Raw genomic sequence first — 21,161 nt, 5'->3', positions numbered from 1 at the left:
AATCTTTTCTGGATTGGGAAATGTAGCACTGCCATTTACATGAGTACCACATTAAAAATCTACTAGAGACATAAAGGAATTTAGTTTTGTGGATTTAAAACAAAAGAACAAGCAACAAAAGCTATTGAAATAGATTCAAGTAAAATAAAAAAGGCAAAATACTCAGCTGACATTGTAAACAGTAACAAACTTTTTTGTAATTGTTTCAGTTTCTTTAAAACCACAGTAAAAATCACCAGGAAAACCTGATGCAATAGCTTAGACCGTGAAAGATAAGCACGTTCCTGCCTGAGAAGCAGCTGGTGAGGTATTTACTTGATATTTGAATAGATGTGATTGAAAGCATAACTGCAAAGCTCATAACTGTATTTTTTTTTTTTTTTTCGGTGCTGGGGATGGAACCTAGGGCCTTGCTCGACCACTAAGCTATACCTGAGTCCTATGACTGAATTTTTAATTTCTCAAGATTTGGAAGTCTCTACCAAAAAGAGGAAGGATACTGGACACAGAAAAACTAGAACACTTTAAAAGCAAAAAGAAAGCATAAGAAAAACATCGAGACATATAATGGAAGTTCATACCATTAACAGTACTATCAAAGTCTATAGTATTATTTGTTAGCAATCGATACCACTTCAAGGTTAGGATGTATTTTAATAGCTATGACATGACTTGGGAAAAGTTTAAGAAAATTACTTTTTTTTCTTTTTCTTTTGATGGCATTTATATTTTAAATATTTTTATATAAAAGTCAAGATCTATTGATTCTTTAGGGGAAAATTTTGGATTTTGTTTTTAAGACAAATAAATTTAATTTTCTATGTACTCAAAATATGACAGATTAATTAGTATCTCTAAATAAAGTTAGTAGGTGATTATATTAGTTACTTATTGCTGCATAACAAATTATCCCAAAACTTAGCAGCCTAAAACAATAAAAAACATTTATTATCTCATACTTAGTGTGGATCAGGGATTTAGGAGTGGCTTAGCTGATGGTTTAGGCTCCGGGTCTCCAACAGGGCTGTAGACAGTGGAAGGTTTGACTGGGCCTGGGTGTCGGCTTCTCAGATGGTGCATTCAGGTGACTGGCAGGTCAATATTGACTGTTGGTAGGAGGTCTCAGTTCCTCATGATATGGACTTCTCTATATAGTTGACTGAGAGTCCTTATGTCATGGTGCCTGACTTCCCCAAAGTGAGTGATCCAATTAAGCAAGGCAGAAGCTGCAATGACTTTGATGATTGTCTTGGCTTTTTCTGTTGCTATAACAAAACACTTGAGATCAAATAATATATAAACATACAGAGTTTATTTGGCTCATGATTCTGGAAGCTGGCAAATTCAAGATCTGTTGTGTTTCTGGTGTAGGTCTTTATAATGTCATAACATAGCAGAGGGCTTCAAATGGAGAGAGCCAGAGAATGCAATCTCAGTTCTCAGTTCTTTCTTCCTCCTCCTCCTCCTCCTCCTCTTCTTCTTCTTCTTCCTCCTCCTCCTCCTCCTCCTCCTCCTCCTCTTCTTCTTCTTCTTCTTCTTCTTCTTCTTCTTCTTCTTCTTCTTCTCCTTCTCCTCCTCTTCCTCCTCCTCCTCCTCCTCCTCCTCTTCCTCCTTCCTCACTGGGGATAGAACCCAGGGTCTTCAGTTTACTAAACTACATCCTCAGACCTCTCTTAATGCTATTATTAAAGCCACTAATGCCATCAGACCTTCAACTACTTCCCCAAAACCCCACTTCCAAATATCACTAATGTATGAATTTGGGGATTAAGTTTCCAATACATGAACACATTCAAAGCACAGGATGGAATCACAGAAGAAATAACAGTGCCAATCTGTGCTGGCCAATATGGTAGCCACCAGCCACATGTGGCTACTGAGCACTTGGAATGTAGCTAATCCAAATTAAAATGTGCTATAAATGTAAAATATACCCTGGAGTTTTAAGGCTTCATGTGAAAAAAAAAAAAAGCAATGCAATATATCTTGTTAATTTAAAAATTGACTACATGTTGAAATAATAATATTTTGGATATAGGAAATTAAATGAAACATATTAAAATTAGTTTCATATGTTTCTTTTTGGTTTGCTAAAAAGTGGCTCTGAGAAGATTTAAAATTATGAATACTGCTCATATTTGTGGCTCACATTACATTTCTATTGGACGGGGCTGCTCCAGATCCTTCCTAGTTACTGAGAGAACTCTGAACCACTGTCAAAGCTGTGCCAAAATCTGTCCCCAAGAAGCATGGGAACTGAAGCTCCAGAGCTCAAAGCTACTTTGTAAACCCTACCTCTACGACCTCCGCCACCCACCCACATGCAAACATCATACAGTCTTATCCCTGGTCAACATCCTTCTGTTTGCCTATCAAAGCATGCTATCAAGAGAGAGTTTAAATTCATTCACGCTGCACATAAACTTTAATGGTAGCTTTAGTGCTTTATGTCATTTTCATTTAAAAATAAAAGGTAGATATTTAAAAATAAAAGGTAGATATTTAAAACTTTTACAAAACCCAAGGGTGAAAAAAATCAGAGGTTGGTAAAAGGAGTTGTTATTGCTCCCCCACCCCTGCCCCCCAACATCTTCCCAGGTGGTGGTTGGGAGGTGGAGGGTCTGGAAGAAGATTTGACAGATGACAGAAGTGTCCCCTTGGGAGTAAACCATCCTTCTGCCTGTCCTGATTGGATACCCAGTTGCTGATGATCAGGAAGCGCACACTTTTCTACGATAGTTTTAATGGAATCTTCCTAAAACTCTTTCAACACATCTTTATGCTACTTGTGTCACTGCTGTAAGCTAATGAAGAATGGTACAAGCCAGTGAAGTGCTGAGAAAGGGACTTTCTGGTCCATAAATAGTAATCCATTCTTGCCATCCTGTAGGAAAGAATTGGTTCCCAAAGTGTTTTTATGACCCATATGACTTGTCTGTATGAAAATACTATTCAGCTCCATCATGTGAAACAGTGTCTATACACATTTCCCTGCACTTGCTTTCTTGTACCTAAATGAAACCACTCAGCCATCCTCATTATATGCATTGAGCTAACAGTCTTAACGCAAGAGATCAATTTTTGCTGCTATCCTCCCTCCTTTATGTTCAACACATGCGTTTAGAGAAAGCTGAGTTTATTTATTATAAACAAGTGTGGGGAATATCAACGTCTATCACATGCTAGGGAGGCCACCTGGGAAATTCAGACAGACATGGATATGCATATTGACTCCAAAACTTACAGTTTGATTTGGGATGAGCTATGTAAACTCTCTGGGTCTCATTGAGAAAACAAAGATACTCAAGAGAGGTTACCTATGCTCCTCGTTGATCCCTAAGATGCTATGTTTAAAGCAGAGTGCAAGACGGAGGGTCTTAATAAATGTTGGTCTCACTCAGCTTCCCTTTCTTCCCTTTCTCTTCCCTTAATATAGGCACCATGGGAGCAAAAGACATTGCTTCAGTTCTGTTATTTCATGTGACCACAGGCCAGAACCCAAATGAACACAGAACGGTATTACTTGTGGCTGTAACTGAACATGAAGGGATACCTTCTTCTAAAGTTCTGCAGTGTAAGAAGATGGAACTCACGGATTCAGATTAACAGCTAGGACTGGGCAAACCAGCTGAGAGAAATAACAAGTGTGTTGACTGCTGAAATGGAATGAATAAAGAAATGGTGCAAGAGTTTTTGGTGTGGCTGTGCGATGAGCGACCTGTGCTTGGCAAGTCCTGGCAGGATGGCTTTTGGGGGTGGGGGGAACCACCATCCTGGTCTGGTCTATTGGGAAAGGCTCTGTGAGAGAAATATGGTTTTAGAATTATCTGAATATCTGTAGGAGGGAGGTTTTGATGTAGGAGGGAAAGGGCATTGGCGGGGACGGGGTGTGTGGGGCCTGAGAGAGTTCAATGGAGAGACAGAGGAGAGGAGAGGAGAGGAGACACATGCCCCATGCTACAGTATTCCAAATCAGCAGTGAAGGAGCCAGTTATGGATAGGATCTGAAGGGAAGCTTTTTGAAGAGTTGTCAAAGAGAGTCTTTCAGAAGCACACAGATGTGTTTCGACTAGTGTGGGTATTGATTCAGTGAGGGTCCCGAGTTAGAGCAAGGTACAGGGGGCTTGGAGCCTGTTGAAAGGAGACTGGCCATTGAGGCCCCATGAGGAACAGCCAAGGGTGCTGGGCTGGTAGCAGGGTAGCTGATGGCTTAGGGGATACCTGGTGCCTCTTCCTTTCCTGGGAACAATATGGTGACTGCTTCTCCACTCCGTTAATGGCAGAGTAGAAGGAAGGATTTCAGTTTCAGCTGAAGAGTACAATACAGACGAAGAAAAAAAAAAAAAAAAAATCAGTGATTATAAAGGAAGAGTTTGATCAGAAGGTTATGGAATTTGATTTCTCAGGGTTCTTCCTGGAAAGAAGAACCCACCTCTGTATTCATGCTGTGTTTGTCCAAGATCCCTCAGTTTATGACATTCAATAAAGGAGCATTTGCAAGGTCCAGATTTGTAACACAGACCCTAACCTTAGCATACCCAATACCTCAAGATTTATTGTTATATAGCTTTCAGGTCCCCTGGAGATGAGGTTTCAGGAAACCAGCTCCCTCCCCCTGGAATTTTAGGTCCTACTGCATTTCCCATTCACTCTGTGGTGCTTCTGCTCTCCCTTCCGCTCAGACAGACCTTTGCTTTTCTTTAAACCAGCAATTTCCTCCCAGTGGGGCTCACAGCTGAGTCTGAGCCACCAGGGAAGAGGGATGTTCTCCTCCAGAAAGTGCTTGTTGGCGAAGAATCTGTGCAGCAGCTGGGAGCTACCAGGCATGTGCACACAATTCTTAGATAGATTATGTAGACAGTATGGAAGACATTGCTGGTCTTCAAAATTTTTAATTAAATTGTTTTAAATTGATAAATAAAAAAATATTTATGGAGTACTACGTGCTGTTTTGATACATGTATACATTGTATAATGTTTGCATCAGGGTAAACATATCTAGCTCCTCCAACATGATCATTTCTTTATGGTAAAAACATTTCAAATCCTTTCTTCTAGGTTTCTGAAATACTCAGTACATTGTTGTTATCTGTAGTCACCCTGCTATGCAAGAGCATCCCAGAACTTCTTGCTCTTGCTTAACTATAACTCAGCACCCACTGATATATCTCTCTTCTTCCTCCACCTACTCTCCCCAGACTCTGGTAACCATTATTCTGCTCTCAACTTCTGTGGGATCAAATTTTTTTATATTCTGCATAATAGTGAGAACATGCTGTGCTTGTCTTTCTGTGCCTGGCTTATTTCACTTAGCATAATGACCTCAATTCCATCCATGTTACTACTGATGGCAGGATTTCTTTCTTTTTATGACTCAATAGTATGCCATTGAGTATATGTACATTTTTTTCATTCATTCATCCATTGATGGATGCTTAGATTATTGTCTTTTTTTCCTGGTTATTGTGAATAGCGCTGCAATAACTTTGCTTCCCAGTAAACAGGGAGTTTCTCTTGTAGTCACTTTGGGGCTGTGTGACTGAGTTCTGGGGAGGAGAAAAGGGAGGAGGAGTGTGTGTGCCATTTCTAGATTGGGCCCTTAGAAGCAACTCCCAGATATCCTCCGTGTTTTCTCTCTTCTGTTTCTTGACTGTTGATCAGATCCAGTGAAGAAACATGAAGCCCTAAATATATCATAGACCCAAATTCAAGAGTTAAAAACTGTAAAACTCTTAGAAGAAAACATAGGAGTAAGTCTTTGTGGTCTTGGATTAGGTAGAACCTTCTTAAATAGGATATCAGGAGCACAACAATAAAATAAAAAATAAGTAAATAGATTTCATGAAAATTATTTTTTTGTGTGTGTGTGATTCAAAGGACACCATTCAAAGGACATATGATGACACTTCACATAGAGGGAGGAAGTAGTTGCAACAGTGCCACAAACTGGAAGGAGTCTGAGCCCTGAGTGACCATGCAGAACATGCCCTCCCCCATCAACACACTCTGAGCTACAAGGGGAAGGAAACAAATTTTTACTGTGTATTGGGCTACTGAGATGAAGGGGGTTGTTTGTTACAGTAGTTGGTCTATCCTGACAGATACACATGGAGACAGTATGCCAGTGTGTGTGTTTAGATAGTGGCCAATGGGAAGACCTGGCCATGTGGTCCAAGCTGCAGGGACAGAAACTTTGAAAGCAAAGAAATAAATGTTTAAAGAAACTGGTGAAAATGTAAGATAACATGAAAGTCTATTCCACACCAAGACAACTCAATATGGAAAGAACATTCTTTTTAACAAATGGTGCCAGAACAACTGGATACCCACATTTGAAGGAATGAAGCTAGGCTTCTTTGTACTGCCATTATGAATTAACTCTAAATATGTCATGGGCCTAAATTCAAGAGCAAAAACTATAAAACTGTGAGAAGAAAACAGGAGTAAGTCCTTGTGGTTTTGGGTTAGGTGAAAACTTTATAAGCACAACCGCAATATCAAAAGCACAACAGCAAAAGAAAAATATTATTAAATTAGACTTCACCAAAATTGAAATTTTTTCACAATTCAAAGAACACCATCAAGAAAGTGAAGACAAATCACACAGGGGGAGGAAGTAATTGCAAACCACGTATCTCATAAGGGACTTGTACCCAGAACTATCACAACTCAATACTAAGAAGGCAAAACACTTGATTTAAAAATATGCAAATAATCTAAATAAATATTTCTCCAAAGAAAATGTACAAATGGCCAATAAACACATGAAAATGTACTCAATGTCATTAATTGCTAGGGAAGTACAAATCAAAACCATAATGGGATACCACGTCACACCCACTAGGATGGCTAAAATTAAAAAACAAAACAAAACAAAACAAAAAAACCCCAGACAATAACAAGTATTGTCAAGGATGTGGAGAGATTAAAACCCTCGTACATTGCTGGTGGGAATACAAATAGTGGCCTCTACGGAGAACATGTTGCAGTTCTTTAAATTGTTAAACATAGCATTATCATATCACTTAACATTTCTATTCCTGCATAAATGTATCCTAACGGAAATGAACACTTAGGTCCAGATAAAATTTGCAGATGAATGTCCATAGCAGCATTATTATAATAAGTAAAAATGGAAACAACACAAATATCCATCAACTGATGAAAGCACAAATGTAGTGAAATAATATTCAGCAACAAAAAGAAATGAAGTATTGATATTTGCTGCAATGTGGATAAAACTTATGTTCATTATTTGATGTGGAAGAAGTCAGTCATACTAAGGTCACCTATCATATGAGGCTATTGTATGAAATGTCCAGATGAACAAATTGACAGTGACAAAAAAATAGATTGGTGGTTCCCTAGGGATTGAAGGAGAAAAGAAAAAAGACTGGGAAGAAATGACTGCTAATGGGCACAGCATTGGGGTGATGAGCCTAATCTAAAATTGATTGTGATGTGTAACTCTGAATATTCTAAAAATCATATGTGGCAGATGAATTATGTCTCAACAGAGCTGATGAAAGTCTATTTAGAATTGTTTTCTCTCTGATTGATTACATATTTCAACTTCAAAATGATATAAGGCTCCAGTATACAACAATCGGATCCCAAATGAAGCCCCAATCATATGGTTAAGGAAATATTGCTCCGTATACTTGTTCTCAGAGACCATTAAGCTGGATGGTCGCAGGTCTATGGAAACATAACCAAGCCTATTCCTAAGAAACTCCAGCGGGTACTATACAGTGATGTGCATGTAAATGTCTAATATTGGACTGTCGCTGATGAAGGGGAAAGGCCCTGGTATGCAATATTTGCTAATTTCCCTGGTGTAAACTCTCCCACCATAACCAATTTCTAGCTACTAACATGAGGTCATTGAGCAAAGCATTGGGGAAGAGATTATCATCTCTAGTATTTCCACTATGTAGATGTAATAGATGTAAACAACTCTTAAAGCACAACAAATAGTAAAACATATAGTAATTAGGAAATTACAAGTTGGAGCATTTAACACTTTCATTTTTAATATAATTTATTTAATTGATATGTATGTCATTATTTTTTGATGATGGATGTATTTATCAGCCAATTTGCATAATTTCTGAGAATTTAACAAACTGGCTCTCATGAGGTGGTACAAATTGGCTCCAGGAACCACAGTGCCCTGGTTTATTTCAGTCTGTGGTTGCTCCAAGGAAGAGGAGAGAAATGGGCAAAGTTCTTACTCCTCCTTTGGTCCTGTGCCCTCTCCCTTTGCTGAACAGAACTCTGGGCCTTCCTAATCCAGAATCAGGCAATTTCTAAAAAACTCTAAATAAATGGGGAATCTTCTTTTTCTTTTCTTCCTATAAAAAAAAAAAAAAAAAATCTGGATTTGTGATCCTCTTTATGTTTATCTGCATCCCTTACTATTCTACCCCACACCAGGCTCACATCCAAGGAAAAATAATCCTGGAACAAGAAGAGGGTAGATGGAATGACAAATGATTTAATATCATCTCTACACTCTTCAGAAAGGTCACATGGGGGTCCCTTCCATTCATCGTAAATGAATTTTTAAGTTATAAGAAATTGGGTTTGAATCTGTCACCCCTACCATAGAGTCAAGTGGAACATTGAAAGACTGGTATTTCCATGGAAAAGGTCTACAGACATTTTCAGGCTCTTAGTCTTCATAATTTGAAGCAATATGTTTAGGACACAATCCAAACTTGTTTTCTTTGTCTCTTTTGTTTGTTGTTCAAAACAAACAGAACTTTTAAAGAGAAGGCATAGAGCTCAGAACAGGATTGGCTGCTCCTGGGCCTCCTCTGAAGGTCAAAGGTGTGAATGTCTGCCCCCTACCTTCTTCTCCTGGAGGAGTGGCATTCGTCCAGGGCTCCCTTCCCCCAGCCAAGGCAGGATGAAGCAACCCCTCCTCCCTGCTCCCACAGGTCTTAGTTTATTTTTAATACTGAAGTCAGTCAGCAATTATTAATTGAGAAGGCCGGATGTGCTAGTAACTGGGTGTGTAAACATGAATCAACCAACCCAGCTTCTGTCCTCAGGGACCTCCGGAGTCTATTGGGAGAACTCATCGCCTAGTACTCTGGCTTCTCCAGTACAAGTTTATGTCAGTGACTTGAGGAGCCCCTACCTCACACCAAGAAAGATCTGCAGCCACTGCAGGTTCTCCAGAAGGTCTGATGAGTGAACGAAACAGATCGATCGAGGCAGGCTTCCCACAGGCCCAGACTTCTGAAAGCTCCTAATGAAAGACTTACCCTAAAGACACCTGAGACTCAACCTCTCAGAATCAGAACATACGTATCTCAGCTGCAAACTCTCTAGGAGCCATGATGTATCCTTAAGCCCTGGATGGATTTCACAGCCACAAATCAATGAATGAATACACAAATCAGTGATTTCAGAGCAGCTTCAATTTCTGGTCAAAGATACCCTGAAGAGAAAGCAAAATGATTGTTTGAAAGATGTTTTAAGACTCCTGAGGGTTCCAGTTTACAACTGCTGTGAGAGGGTCTATTTTCCACCAGCCATTACATAAGAATTTAAGAACAGGGGGAAAAAAAAAATGAATAGAGACAAAAGGAAACCAAGGAATGCATGGGAATTTTCCAAACCCTTTCAGCCATGTCCATATATCATCTGCATCACTGTAAATATGTGGGTCACAAAAACAAACACCCGTGAAGACATTTGTAAACATTTGGCACTCACGCATGCTCACACATGTGCAGTCATGGATGATCTGGAGGACCACTGGGGTCTCTTGTTTTTTTGCAAATGGGCTTTTGAAAAGATAAAAGTATTTCAGAAGTTCCCTTGAATAGCAATTTTACAGGTATAATTACTATAAACCCTCTGGACTTTCACTAATTAGGCACTTTCTCTTATATTATTTAAAATGATTTCCTTGTTGTCTGGTTTTACACAAATTGAATGGGGCCTCTCTCAGTTTGGAACATAGTTTATCTGAGGTAGAGAATGCCTCCTTTCATCTATAGAGAAATGTTCTGGAAAAGTCGAATGTTTGTGTCTTTTCCCAAATAGATTTAAGTCCAACAGGAAAAAAAAAGTGGAAGACATAAAAAAAAAAAATAGTACAATACACAATTCAATGAACCACTGCACAGTCTGCAGAGGTTCTAACTGCTTCACCAGTAGAAATAATTTTTCATGACTACTCAGGGGAGGAGGCTTTAGGTTCCACAGCCTTGGGTTTATGGGATCACAGAATGAGCTAGAGGGCATCTTTCAGATCTCTCTTATTATGGGTGAGTAAACTGAGGCTGCAAATGTTGTGATGCTAACGTGAGACCATCCACACCTTTAATTTAACAGGCTTACCTTTCCTTATCTACTGAGAACTACATCAGTGGTTTTCAAAGTGAGGTCCCCAGACCCCTGGGAGCTTATTAAAAATGCATTTCTCAGGTCAGAAATCTGTGTTTTTTTTTTTTTTTGGGTCAGTGACTGTTTTATTCTTTTTTTTTTTTTTTTTTTTTTTTTTTTTGTGGTGCTGGGGATTGAACCTAGGGTGTTATGCTTTGCGAGGCAGGCACTCTACCAACTGAGCTATATATCCCGTCCCATTTTTTTGTTTTACAAGGAACTGTGGTTTTTTTTTTTTTTTTTTTTTTTTTTTTTTTTTTTTTTTTTTTTATTGTAAACAAATGGGATACATGTTGTTTCTCTGTTTGTACATGGCGTAAAGGCATACCATTTGTGTAATCATAAATTTACATAGAGCAATGTTGTTTGATTCATTCTGTTATTTTTTCCCTTCCCCCCACCCCTCCCACCCCTCTTTACCCTCTATACAGTAGTTCCTTCCTCCATACTTGCCCCCCTCCCTAACCCTAACTCTAACCCTTCCCTCCCCCCCATTATGTGTCAACCTCCACTTATTAGCGATATCATTCGTCCTTTGGCTTTTTGAGATTGGCTTATCTCACTTAGCATGATATTCTCCAATTTCATCCATTTGCCTGCAAATGTCATAATTTTATCATTCTTTATGGCTGAGTAATATTCCATAGTATATATATACCACAGTTTCTTTATCCACTCATCAATTGAAGGGCATCTAGGTTGGTTCCACAGTCTGGCTATTGTGAATTGAGCAGCTATGAACATTGATGTGGCTGTATTTCTGTAGTATGCAGATTTTAAGTCCTTTGGGTATAGGCCAAGGAGTGGGATAGCTGGGTCAAATGGTGTTTCCATTCCAAGTTTTCTAAGGAATCTCCACACTGCTTTCCATAGTGGCTGCACTAATTTGCAGCCCCACCAGCAGTGTATGAGTGTACCTTTCTCCCCACATCCTCGCCAACACCTGTTGTTGCTCGTATTCTTGATAATCGCCATTCTAATTGGGGTGAGATGGAATCTTAGGGTGGTTTTGATTTGCATTTCTCTTATTACTAGAGATGTTGAACATTTTTCCATATCAGAAATCTGTGTTTTACAGAGCCTTTCAGAAGACAATGAGAGATGCCGAAGTTAGAGAGCCACTGGGTGACATCAGAAAGGTTGTTTAGCCTTGGTTTCCATTTGGGCCTTTCTTGATGGCAAAGCCTGGCAGGGACCCCAGACAGAAGGAATGAGTTAAGAGTTACTTTTCCCCCAGGTTCGTTCCTTCTCTGCAGGATTGTTCAGGTCTGGCTGCATTAGTGCACCCAAATTCACTGTACCTCCCAAGAGAGCCACTGACCATGCCACTCATTCTTTGTGGTCCAGCAACCACTCCCTCCCCTCACCTGTAGGTCTAGCTGCAGAACACAACTCCCCTGAGCCCCACTCACATCTTTGTAGGGTCCCTTTATTCTCCCTTCCTCTAATTATCCTAATTTAGATGTGCCATCTTGGATAGTCACCTGATACACATTTGAGTGGAGAGTTGCTTGCCTGTGTCATGGGTAAGGAGGACCACAGGACACTCTAGGACTTTTCTCAATGGCATAAGAATCTCTCTGCCTTCTTTTCCACCCCAGTAGCACAAATGACCCTGGGAGAGTCCCATGATCTACATCTAGAGCATCAAATTTACTAACATCAAACACTATACTTTATTGTGTCATTTTCAAGACGAAAGGTATTTCTCCCCATAGATGGCCCATCTTGAATGAACCTTTTCTATCTCCTCCTCCTCCCCCTCCTCTTCCTCTTTCTTTTCCCCTCCCCCTTTCTCTTCTTCTTCCTCCTCCACCACTTTTTTTCCTCTTCTCCTCTTCCCCCTCCTCCTCTTCCTCCTTCTATTGTGATAACATACATATAATCCAAAATTTCCTTAACTCCTTTTCTCTCTCTCTGCAATGCTAGGGATCAAACCCAGGGTCTTATACATGCTAGATAAGCGTAGTACAACTCAGCCTTACCCTCAGCTCCATCTTAAGATTTCCAGTGTACAGTTCAGTAACATCAAGTACATGCACATTGCTGGGTAATTGTGCCACCGTCCATTCACAGAACTCTTTTTATCTTGCAAAACTGAAACTCTTCATTTCCTCCTACCCCCCAATCAACTTCTGTCTCCATGAATTATTATTATTATTATTATTATTTGCCACTGGGGATTGAAATCATGGGTGCTTTATCACTAAGGTACATATTAAAATATCCTGACCGTTGAAATCAATCTCCTCATTACTACATTCATACTTTACTTTTATTTTCATACAAAATACTTTGTACTTTATGTTTTAGAAATTTTATCTACCACCGTTTCCCTTATTTTCTGGATTTTAGAAATCTGCCTGTCTCCTCAATTGGGATGAAGTTCCTGGAGTACAGATGCTTTGAATGGTTCTCCTCAATTGGGATGAAGTTCCTGGAGTACAGATGCTTTGAATGGTTCTTCTTTACATCTCCCAGTGATGTTTACCTCAAGGCATCAGATGGTGTGGTCCCAAAGAACTTGAAATGCTGGAGAGTGTCCAGTTAGTAGCAAAACCAAAACCAGATCCAAGTTTCCTCTTACTTCCATACTCTTTATTGCTGAGGATCAATAGAACCACATTTTCCCCTCCCCCCTTTCTCTTCTTCTTCTTTCTTTTTAAAAAAGAAAAAAAAAAAAAAAACTACATTGTATTGTGTTTGAAAGTGTGACGTGACTTCCTGATATTAACTACTGCCTCTTGATTTGTTTCTTCACACACACACACACACACACACACACACACACACACACACAGTACTTCAAATTCACAAAGTTCATCCTGTGGTTCGTGAAGCTCAGAGTGACTGGATTCTGGCAATCTGCTCTAAATTAATGGTGCCACATCCTGCTTTAACTGCACCACTTCTGGACCACACAGAGGCAGATGTTGTAGTTCTTCCCATTACGACGTATTCGGGTGCTGGCGTTTTACTCCTGATGGTTGTTAAAGGGCTCCACTCCTCTGAGGGCTTGATGCTCACACATCCTTTCCTGATAAAGCTATCAGTGTTCTCACAGAAAATCTAGAAGGTAGGTGGAAGGGCCGGAAGGGTTTCAAGTCCTGTGTGATGCTGTGAGGGACTGGCCCAGCATCTTGCACTCACACACTGTTTGCCTTCAGCCTGGGGGATGGGTTCTTTCACAGCTTTTGCCTTCATGTCAACGCCTCAGTTTAGAATCTCCTAGAGATTATGATTCAGACCCTTGATCAAGCGACCAGCATCCTGCTGACAAGAGCACCAGAAGCTGCAAGGACCACTCAGATCCTCAAGAAAGCAACTCTGCTTATCACTTCAGGGAAGAGGCCTCCCTTTGGGCACTAAAGCCCCAGTGAGATCACAGGATAAAGGCTACTTCCTGCCCTCGTCTCTTTGATTTTTGTCTTTAGAGATTCTCCAGAGGGAAGTAGATAGAGATGGGAAAAGTGCTTATTGTTCCTTTCAGAGGATTTCTCAGGGAACTCTCGACATTCATCAAGGCTTGGGTTAGTCACCTTCACAAGTTCCATACACCCTTTGAATAGGGTTTTGATCCTGTTAGATGAGCAATCTCACCAACTTCCATTCCACCATTTCCTTCCTAATTCACAGTGTAGGACTTGGAAGTAAGGCCATGTGTCAATAGCCAACATATTTCCACTGTGTCCTTTGTATTCTCAGCTCATGAGTCAGCAGCTGTTGGTTTTGAAGGCATATCTTGATCCCTTCGGTGAGTACTGCTGTCCTTGCTGTCAGTGTTTGTCCCAGTGGGAGAACCAAGCATCTTGTTTCATCTGTGTCTTGGACAGGCAGAGCATGACAAGGTTTTTCCAGGACTATGCTGCCATTTTCCATGAAAAGTCCCAGGTGTTCCCAGGTGTTTGGCACAACTGCTTTTTAACACCAGGTTTCCTCCTAGTGAGGTGTTCTTTCCTTGGTCCATTTAAAACCTCATGGGTCAGAAATTCCTTGACAAAGACTTCCCTCTCACTGTAGTTGGTTCTTGCACTCATTTCTATAGGCTTGATCCCAATATAGTAAAAAATAAAAAATAAAAGAAAAAACATGGAATGGTTGTTGTCATTTGATCTGAAAACATACTGAATTGGTATCATAACTTACATCTGAGGTCTAATCTCTGTGCAATGCCTGTACCATTCCACCATGATGGGACAGGAAGAGGGAGAAGTAATTGAGGGCAAAGGGCTTAAGAGAAGCTTAAGAACAGGGCATTAAGAACGAAGGATCCAAAGCACATTACCTGGGCTCATTGCTTGTTTCTGAAATTTGTTGTGTAACTTTGAACAAGTTACTTGACCTCTCCAGATGTCAACTTGTTCATCTGGAAAATGAAAATACCTTCTCTTTGTCTCTGTAATGATCATGCAAAGCTAATCCATGTGAAGCCTTTAGTGAAGTATCAGACACATGGTCTCTGATCTAATGGAGCTCACACCCTGAATTAGCATGTGATGTGGTCTCTCTGCTCTACCACATTTGGCATCTTTGGTGTTTCCTGAACATATCAAGCCCATTCCTGCCTCAACCTTTGCATTGGTTATTTTCATCACTTGAACCTCATACCTCTGGTTCATGGCTTCTTCTCTTGCTTCCTGCAAGCGTCTGATTGAATGTTTCCTTACTAGTGCCTTTCATGACCACTTAATCTAAGATAGCCTCCCCACCACTATTCTTATCTGCCTTTCCCATTTCACTTTCAATATGGGACATTTTATAGAACTAGGTTTTTATTAATTGCTTATTTGTTTTCACTGAAGTGTAAGCTCCAAAAGGCAGGGAATTTGTTTATTTTGTGAATTCTACATCCTCAGTACCTAGGACAGTGCCTAAAAACATCATGGATGCTCAAAAATATTTGTTGAATGAATGCATAATAAAACATGAAGTTAGAGTCCAATGAACTAAGCATGGAAATCAGAGACACAGGATGTTGTAGGGCAGTTGTGGGGGGCCAAAGGCAGGGACAGGAAGACAACAGAAGGCACAGAACATGTAAAGAACTGGGGGAGCATGGTGCATTTGGATCTGGAAGGTCTTCATCATGGTTGGAAGGTATCACAAAGGAACAGAGAGGAGGCCAGAGGGACCAGATTGTGCAGGGTGGTAGGGGCTGGCTTTCTACTCCTGATGTCCTTCCTGCAGGATTATATTCTCTTGGTAGGTAAGCATCAATCAAATAGTGACCTCAAGTGCTAGGATTAGAGTAGAAGCCACAGGGCATGGGTGAAGATAGAGTGAAACAGGAGAATGATTGGGACAGTTGAGCATCCCTAATCTGAAAATCCAAAATCTGAAATGCTGCAAAATTCGAGTGCTGATGTGATACCACAAGTCTGAATGTTCAAAGTATACAAACTTTCATGTATGGAATTAACAAAAATTTTAAAATTATTTAAATTATTGTGTAAAGTTATCTTCAGGTTCTGTAAATAAGTGTATATGAAACATATGAATTTCACATTTAGACTTGGGGATATGCCTAAGATATGTTATTATGTATATGCCAATATTCCAAAACCCATAAAGTTCAAAATCCCAAACGATTCTGAATGATCACATATATTTCACCCTATAGTTTAATCCTGTGCTCAACTAAGCTAACAAATTCCATCTATTCATGTATTGAGTTCTTCTTTACTATTCTTTCATTTACTTTTTTAATACAGCAAATATGTGTTAAATTCCTTATATGTGTCTTGTGTCTATTCCTGAGATAATTAACCCACATGCTTGCTGCAGTCCCCATATTTAGAGTTCACTGTCCAGTGGGGTAAAAAGAAAAACAAGAAAAAAAAAAAAGACATAAAATATCTGCAAGTTGTAATAAGAGCTGAAGGAAATAAGTAAGAGATAAAAATGAAGGGACCAACCTGTAGCAGAATGTCATGAATCCTGCAAGAAGCCAGCTGATGACAAGGTGCCTAGTGAGGGGACACTCTAGGGAGCCATGAAAACAGCTAAGAATGGGCTTCCACCTTTGTTCTTCATTCTGCCAACAAGAACCTGCAAATGCTTAGTGAGGACCTGAGCAGAGAATAGTCTGTGGTGGGCTACCTGGGGGACATTCATTCAATTCTAAAATTTCTCCTTCTTCCCAGCTAATGGCTGACTATTTCTCTTCCCAAGAGGCATCAGGAGCTGGGCCCTCTGTCTCAGGCCCTTCACCTGGGAGCCCTGGGATGCCTAAAGGGCCCAGACTACTTTTCAATGGCACCTCTGTTCTTTTGCCTTTCATTCAATTATGAGCGTAGGCATAAAGGTACCATCTTCCCAGATCACCAAGGCCGAGTAAAGCCCCCGCCCTTCTGGGGTCAACTGCAAGTGGTCAGCTACTGCCAGCCAACCAGCTTGAAGTTGTTCCAAAAACTGTCTTACATTCCCACCAGGTTCACTCTACGATGAAGGAAGGGCAAAGGAAACTTTCTGAGCTTATGTCCCTCGACAGATGTGATATTGCTCTAAGTCAGCCCCACTACTGTCTGGATTGTCCTTCCTCTCCCACACTGCACAAAGGTCTCCTCAGCCCCTGAAATAACCTATGCAATCTTCCTTCCTTCCCTGAAATCCCTTGGAAAGAAAGGTGATTTCCCTCTGGCCCCGCCCCGTCTAAGCATGTTCTTCCCACGACATGTTCCCTCTAATACACCCGCCTGTGGCTGGCACCTAGCAAGTCATCTACTGTTTTTCCTTGGTTCCTCCACATTCCTGCGGACTGATTTGTCAGTCAGCTGCCAGAGGTCAAGAACTGTTTGTTTATTTGCACAATAAATATTACAAGGGAAATGTATAAAAGGCAAATGAGGAACATGTATAAACACCACACTATTCCAGAGAAGAGACAATTCAGGTGGTTATTGGTATTAAAAGGTAGATTGTTTTAATAGATTGTGGTGTGTCACTAAGGGTGGAAGGGTTTAGGTGAATCCTCTCCCGGGCCACTGAGCTCCCTCCACAAGTGGCCTCCATTGCTTGTTGCTTGGGCACTGTCCCTGCTGTTTTTTAAAGATGTTCTAAGAAGTGTGACTATCACCACCGAGGACAAATTAATAGAATACAGCATCACAGGTACTTGAAGAAACAGCTCTCTTTGCTTTTCTCCTGATCCTAGCCAATCTCTATCTTCACCTTCCCATTCAGTTATCCAATCTGAAAGACAGAATGAATCAAAGTAATAAGGAGGTTTTAAATGAATGGGGATTCCCCACTGTGGACAAAAATATGGGGAATTGAATTGTACTTTGCTAGGAAACAGCAGGCTCCTCTGGCTGCTGAGATTTGAGCCTGAAGCCAATTTCTCTATCAAGCCATGTCTTCACTATGGAAAAAGGTCATGGAATCAATTTAAAGTCTATTTACAGGAAAAAAGAAATACACCAACACTAGTGCACCAGTAAAAAATTATATAAAAATATAAATTTATGTATGTAAATATATATATTTCAAAATATTTATATTAAAATATATGTACATATTAAAGTGGTAGGACTATGGAGAATTATTTTCTTCTTTAAAAATTTCTGAATAGTTTCTATAATCAAAAGAACTTTTATAATGAAAAATATAGAATATGCTTAATAATTTATAATACTCCATTTGATTTGATTTGATTTATCTGACTCCTTCTGCATGTGTATTTAAATATTAACTGTACTATATTAATAAGGAAGAGATAGTGAACTCTTTAATTCAAGCACATTTGGCAAATTCATTTCATTCTTGTTTGTATGTTTATTTGTCAAAATCACAGAGCGTATCCTATAAAGTGATGATTCTCTAGCTTGTCTAAATATTGGGGTCGCTTGGCAAGCTTTAACCAAAGATTAGTGCTTAAAAAAATATTTAAAATGTCCATTAAAATGTATAATTAGTATATGTTAATCAAAAAAGTGTATATGTATGAAAATGTTAGACCATACCAAATAAATATGTACAATTATTATATATCAAAAATAAAATAAAATTCGAAAACAAAAAAGATTTCTTTCCTCCTGCGAGCAGAGATTCTGATGTAGTTGGTTTGGAGCAGGGCCTGGTTTGGATTTTTATTACAAGCTTACCAAGTAATTCTAATGTGAATCCAAGTTTGAAAAACACTGATTTAGAAAAGAAAACAGGAATGAACCCCACTGAGAATTCATCAGAATAAAGTATCTGACAGTGTCTTTATTGACTACAATCCATCTTATTCAAGAGAAAAATCTAGTATTTTTGTTGTTCAAGGATGAAAAATACTCTAGAATTTCAAAAGTTTATTAAAAATGATAATGATACCCACTAATTAGTATATGCCTGGCATTTTACATCCATCACCTCTGACTTCATAAGATCCCTGAAAGGTAAATAACATGAGGTCCATTTTAAAGATGAGATTCAACGAAGTTAAATACGACTTTAGGACAGGGGCTGCACTTAGCACCCAATATGGCTTCCAGCTAAAAATAAAGATGTCACTGTCGTGAGGAACAATCCCAGAGTGTGTGCTAACTTTTGTTTAAGCCATCCTCAGTGTGCACACATTGAAAGAAATCCAGATGGATGTTCATCCAACTGCCTACCCATTTCTGATAGTTCAATATTTCTGTTGTGTGGATTTCTTTTAACAGGAACATGAATTATCTTTATAATTTATAATTTATGAGTTAAGGGGAAATACTGCAGAATGACATTGCCCAAATTCTATTGTTATATTGTGTGTATATAAGAATATGTAACGATGAATCCTACCATTATGGGCAACTATAGTGCACTAATGAAAACTAGGAAAAAAATAATTTATGAGTCAATACAGAGGTACCCATAACCAGTAGTGTGTTGGGTGAGGGCAAAAGTTCTAGGGTCCTGAAGGAACCACATTTCTGTCTTCCCCTGGCTCACTTCCCTATCCTTTGACCCCTCCTCTGTTAATGAAGGATAATAACAACATCCACTAAGAGGTTTTGTGAAAATCAGATATCCTCACAAAAAGAGCAATACCTACATATTACCTATTGTTAACATAATAATAATCTACGTGATCTATGTAGATCTTGTCACTGAAATATTTTAAAATTTCCTTTTGATTTAAACCTGGCAGCCAACCAATGGTAACTCCTATTCTTGTGAGTGAGGAACCAAGGTCCAAATCACACAGTAGTTGGGTGATTAATAAACAGGGTGGAGGATTCCTTACCCCAAATCTCTATCCCTTACACAGCTCAGCTCTGACTTTGAGCTTTCATGAGGTTCATGATTTCCCATGAAATAACACTGGACAAAGATTAGGTCATTTTTAAAAATTGTTTTTTCTTTCAACCATGAGGGCATTAAAAAAATCAAAATTAGTCAAAACAAAAACAGTAACCATATGTGTCCAGGGATGTCTGTGGAGAAAGCAGCGCTCACCAGGGGCTGCCGGGCAGAGCCCCCCCATCGCTCTCCTGCACACGCTCTTTCAAAGCTGCAGGAGGCTGGGCCCAGGTCTTATCAAATCTCCTCCTCTCCTTCCATCTTCTCCCCAGAACTGACAGCAGGGGACTAATAGCCCATCTTGTGATTTCTAAATGTCAGGGCAGGCCTCAGTCAAAAACAGCGACATGCTTTTGTTTGGTGCATGAGAAAGAACAAATAAGCTTTGCAGATGACAAAGGCCTTGGTGGTACTGATGTGGGGAGACCACTGCAAATCAGAGACACGTTTATAGTTCGCAGGAGTCGACAGGAGCCAGACATAGTTACATGGGCAAGGCTGAGGGGAAAGTGCCTGCTTTTCAGCACTTTTTAAAACCCTTAGACTTCTCATATAAGAAAAAAAAAAAAAAAGCCAATATTTAACTGGAACTTCTGACATATTCTAAGGAACGCCCGCTTCCTGGAGGAAGTCAACTGCAAGTTAAAGGGAGAAGGAGAGATTGATCTTCCCTCTGCAGGAAGCAGAGAGATCCTTGCTGTCTCCACAGCCCCCTCATTTGAACACGTAGCTGTGAAACCCAGGGTTCAGGTCGAGTTAATTAGCCAGGGCTACTTAGGAGAAAGTTCCCGAGCAGGATGCTGAGGTGGAAGGGGCAGCTGGCCAGAGTGCACGTAGGGGCTGAACCGTCCTGCTGGGCCTCTGACGACAAATGGCACGCAGGGTCCAGATTTTAAAAGGGTCCTGGCATTTAAGAGAGAAAAACAGACACGTTTGAGAAAACACACATGCCTTCCCCCCCACACACAGAGTTCAGGAACACCAAACAAATGATCCTGCCTGCCCTTGAGACCAGGTACGTTCGTGATAAGAGATGCAATGAAAAGGACCCACATCCTGGTCACAGCCCCATGAGAAAGGGCTGAAGTCTCAGCCATCCACTGACCTCATCTTAAGTATTTGGGACAAGCATGAACTTAAGGGGCCAGACTGTTTCCTTTTCAAGGGGGGAAATTGATGAGGGGAGAATGTGTGTAAAGGAAGGTGAAATCTTTGTGAGCCTGAAGGGCGTCTATCAGATAATCTGTGGACGTGTGTGAGAACAGGAGTGTCCATGAATGAGAGTGTTTATCAAAGAAAGAGGTCAAGGCCTGAGAGCAGGTTCTGGGGATTAGGAAGAATGAAGCAAGAAATGAGGGGATGACATAGCAAAGAGGTGGAAGGAGCAACTAGCCTTTAGGGAGTGGCCCCTGGGGAGGCAGTGTTGCCCCTTCCTCTCGGTGGTCTCTCCTCTCCTTTAGTTGGAAGTTGCTCATTGGATCCTTTATGGA

This window comes from Sciurus vulgaris, assembly GCF_902686455.1.
Source record: "Sciurus vulgaris genome assembly, chromosome: 4".
Classification (NCBI taxonomy): domain Eukaryota; kingdom Metazoa; phylum Chordata; class Mammalia; order Rodentia; family Sciuridae; genus Sciurus; species Sciurus vulgaris.
The sequence above is the reverse complement of the archived record's forward strand: the minus strand, read 5'-3'. Positions refer to the sequence as shown.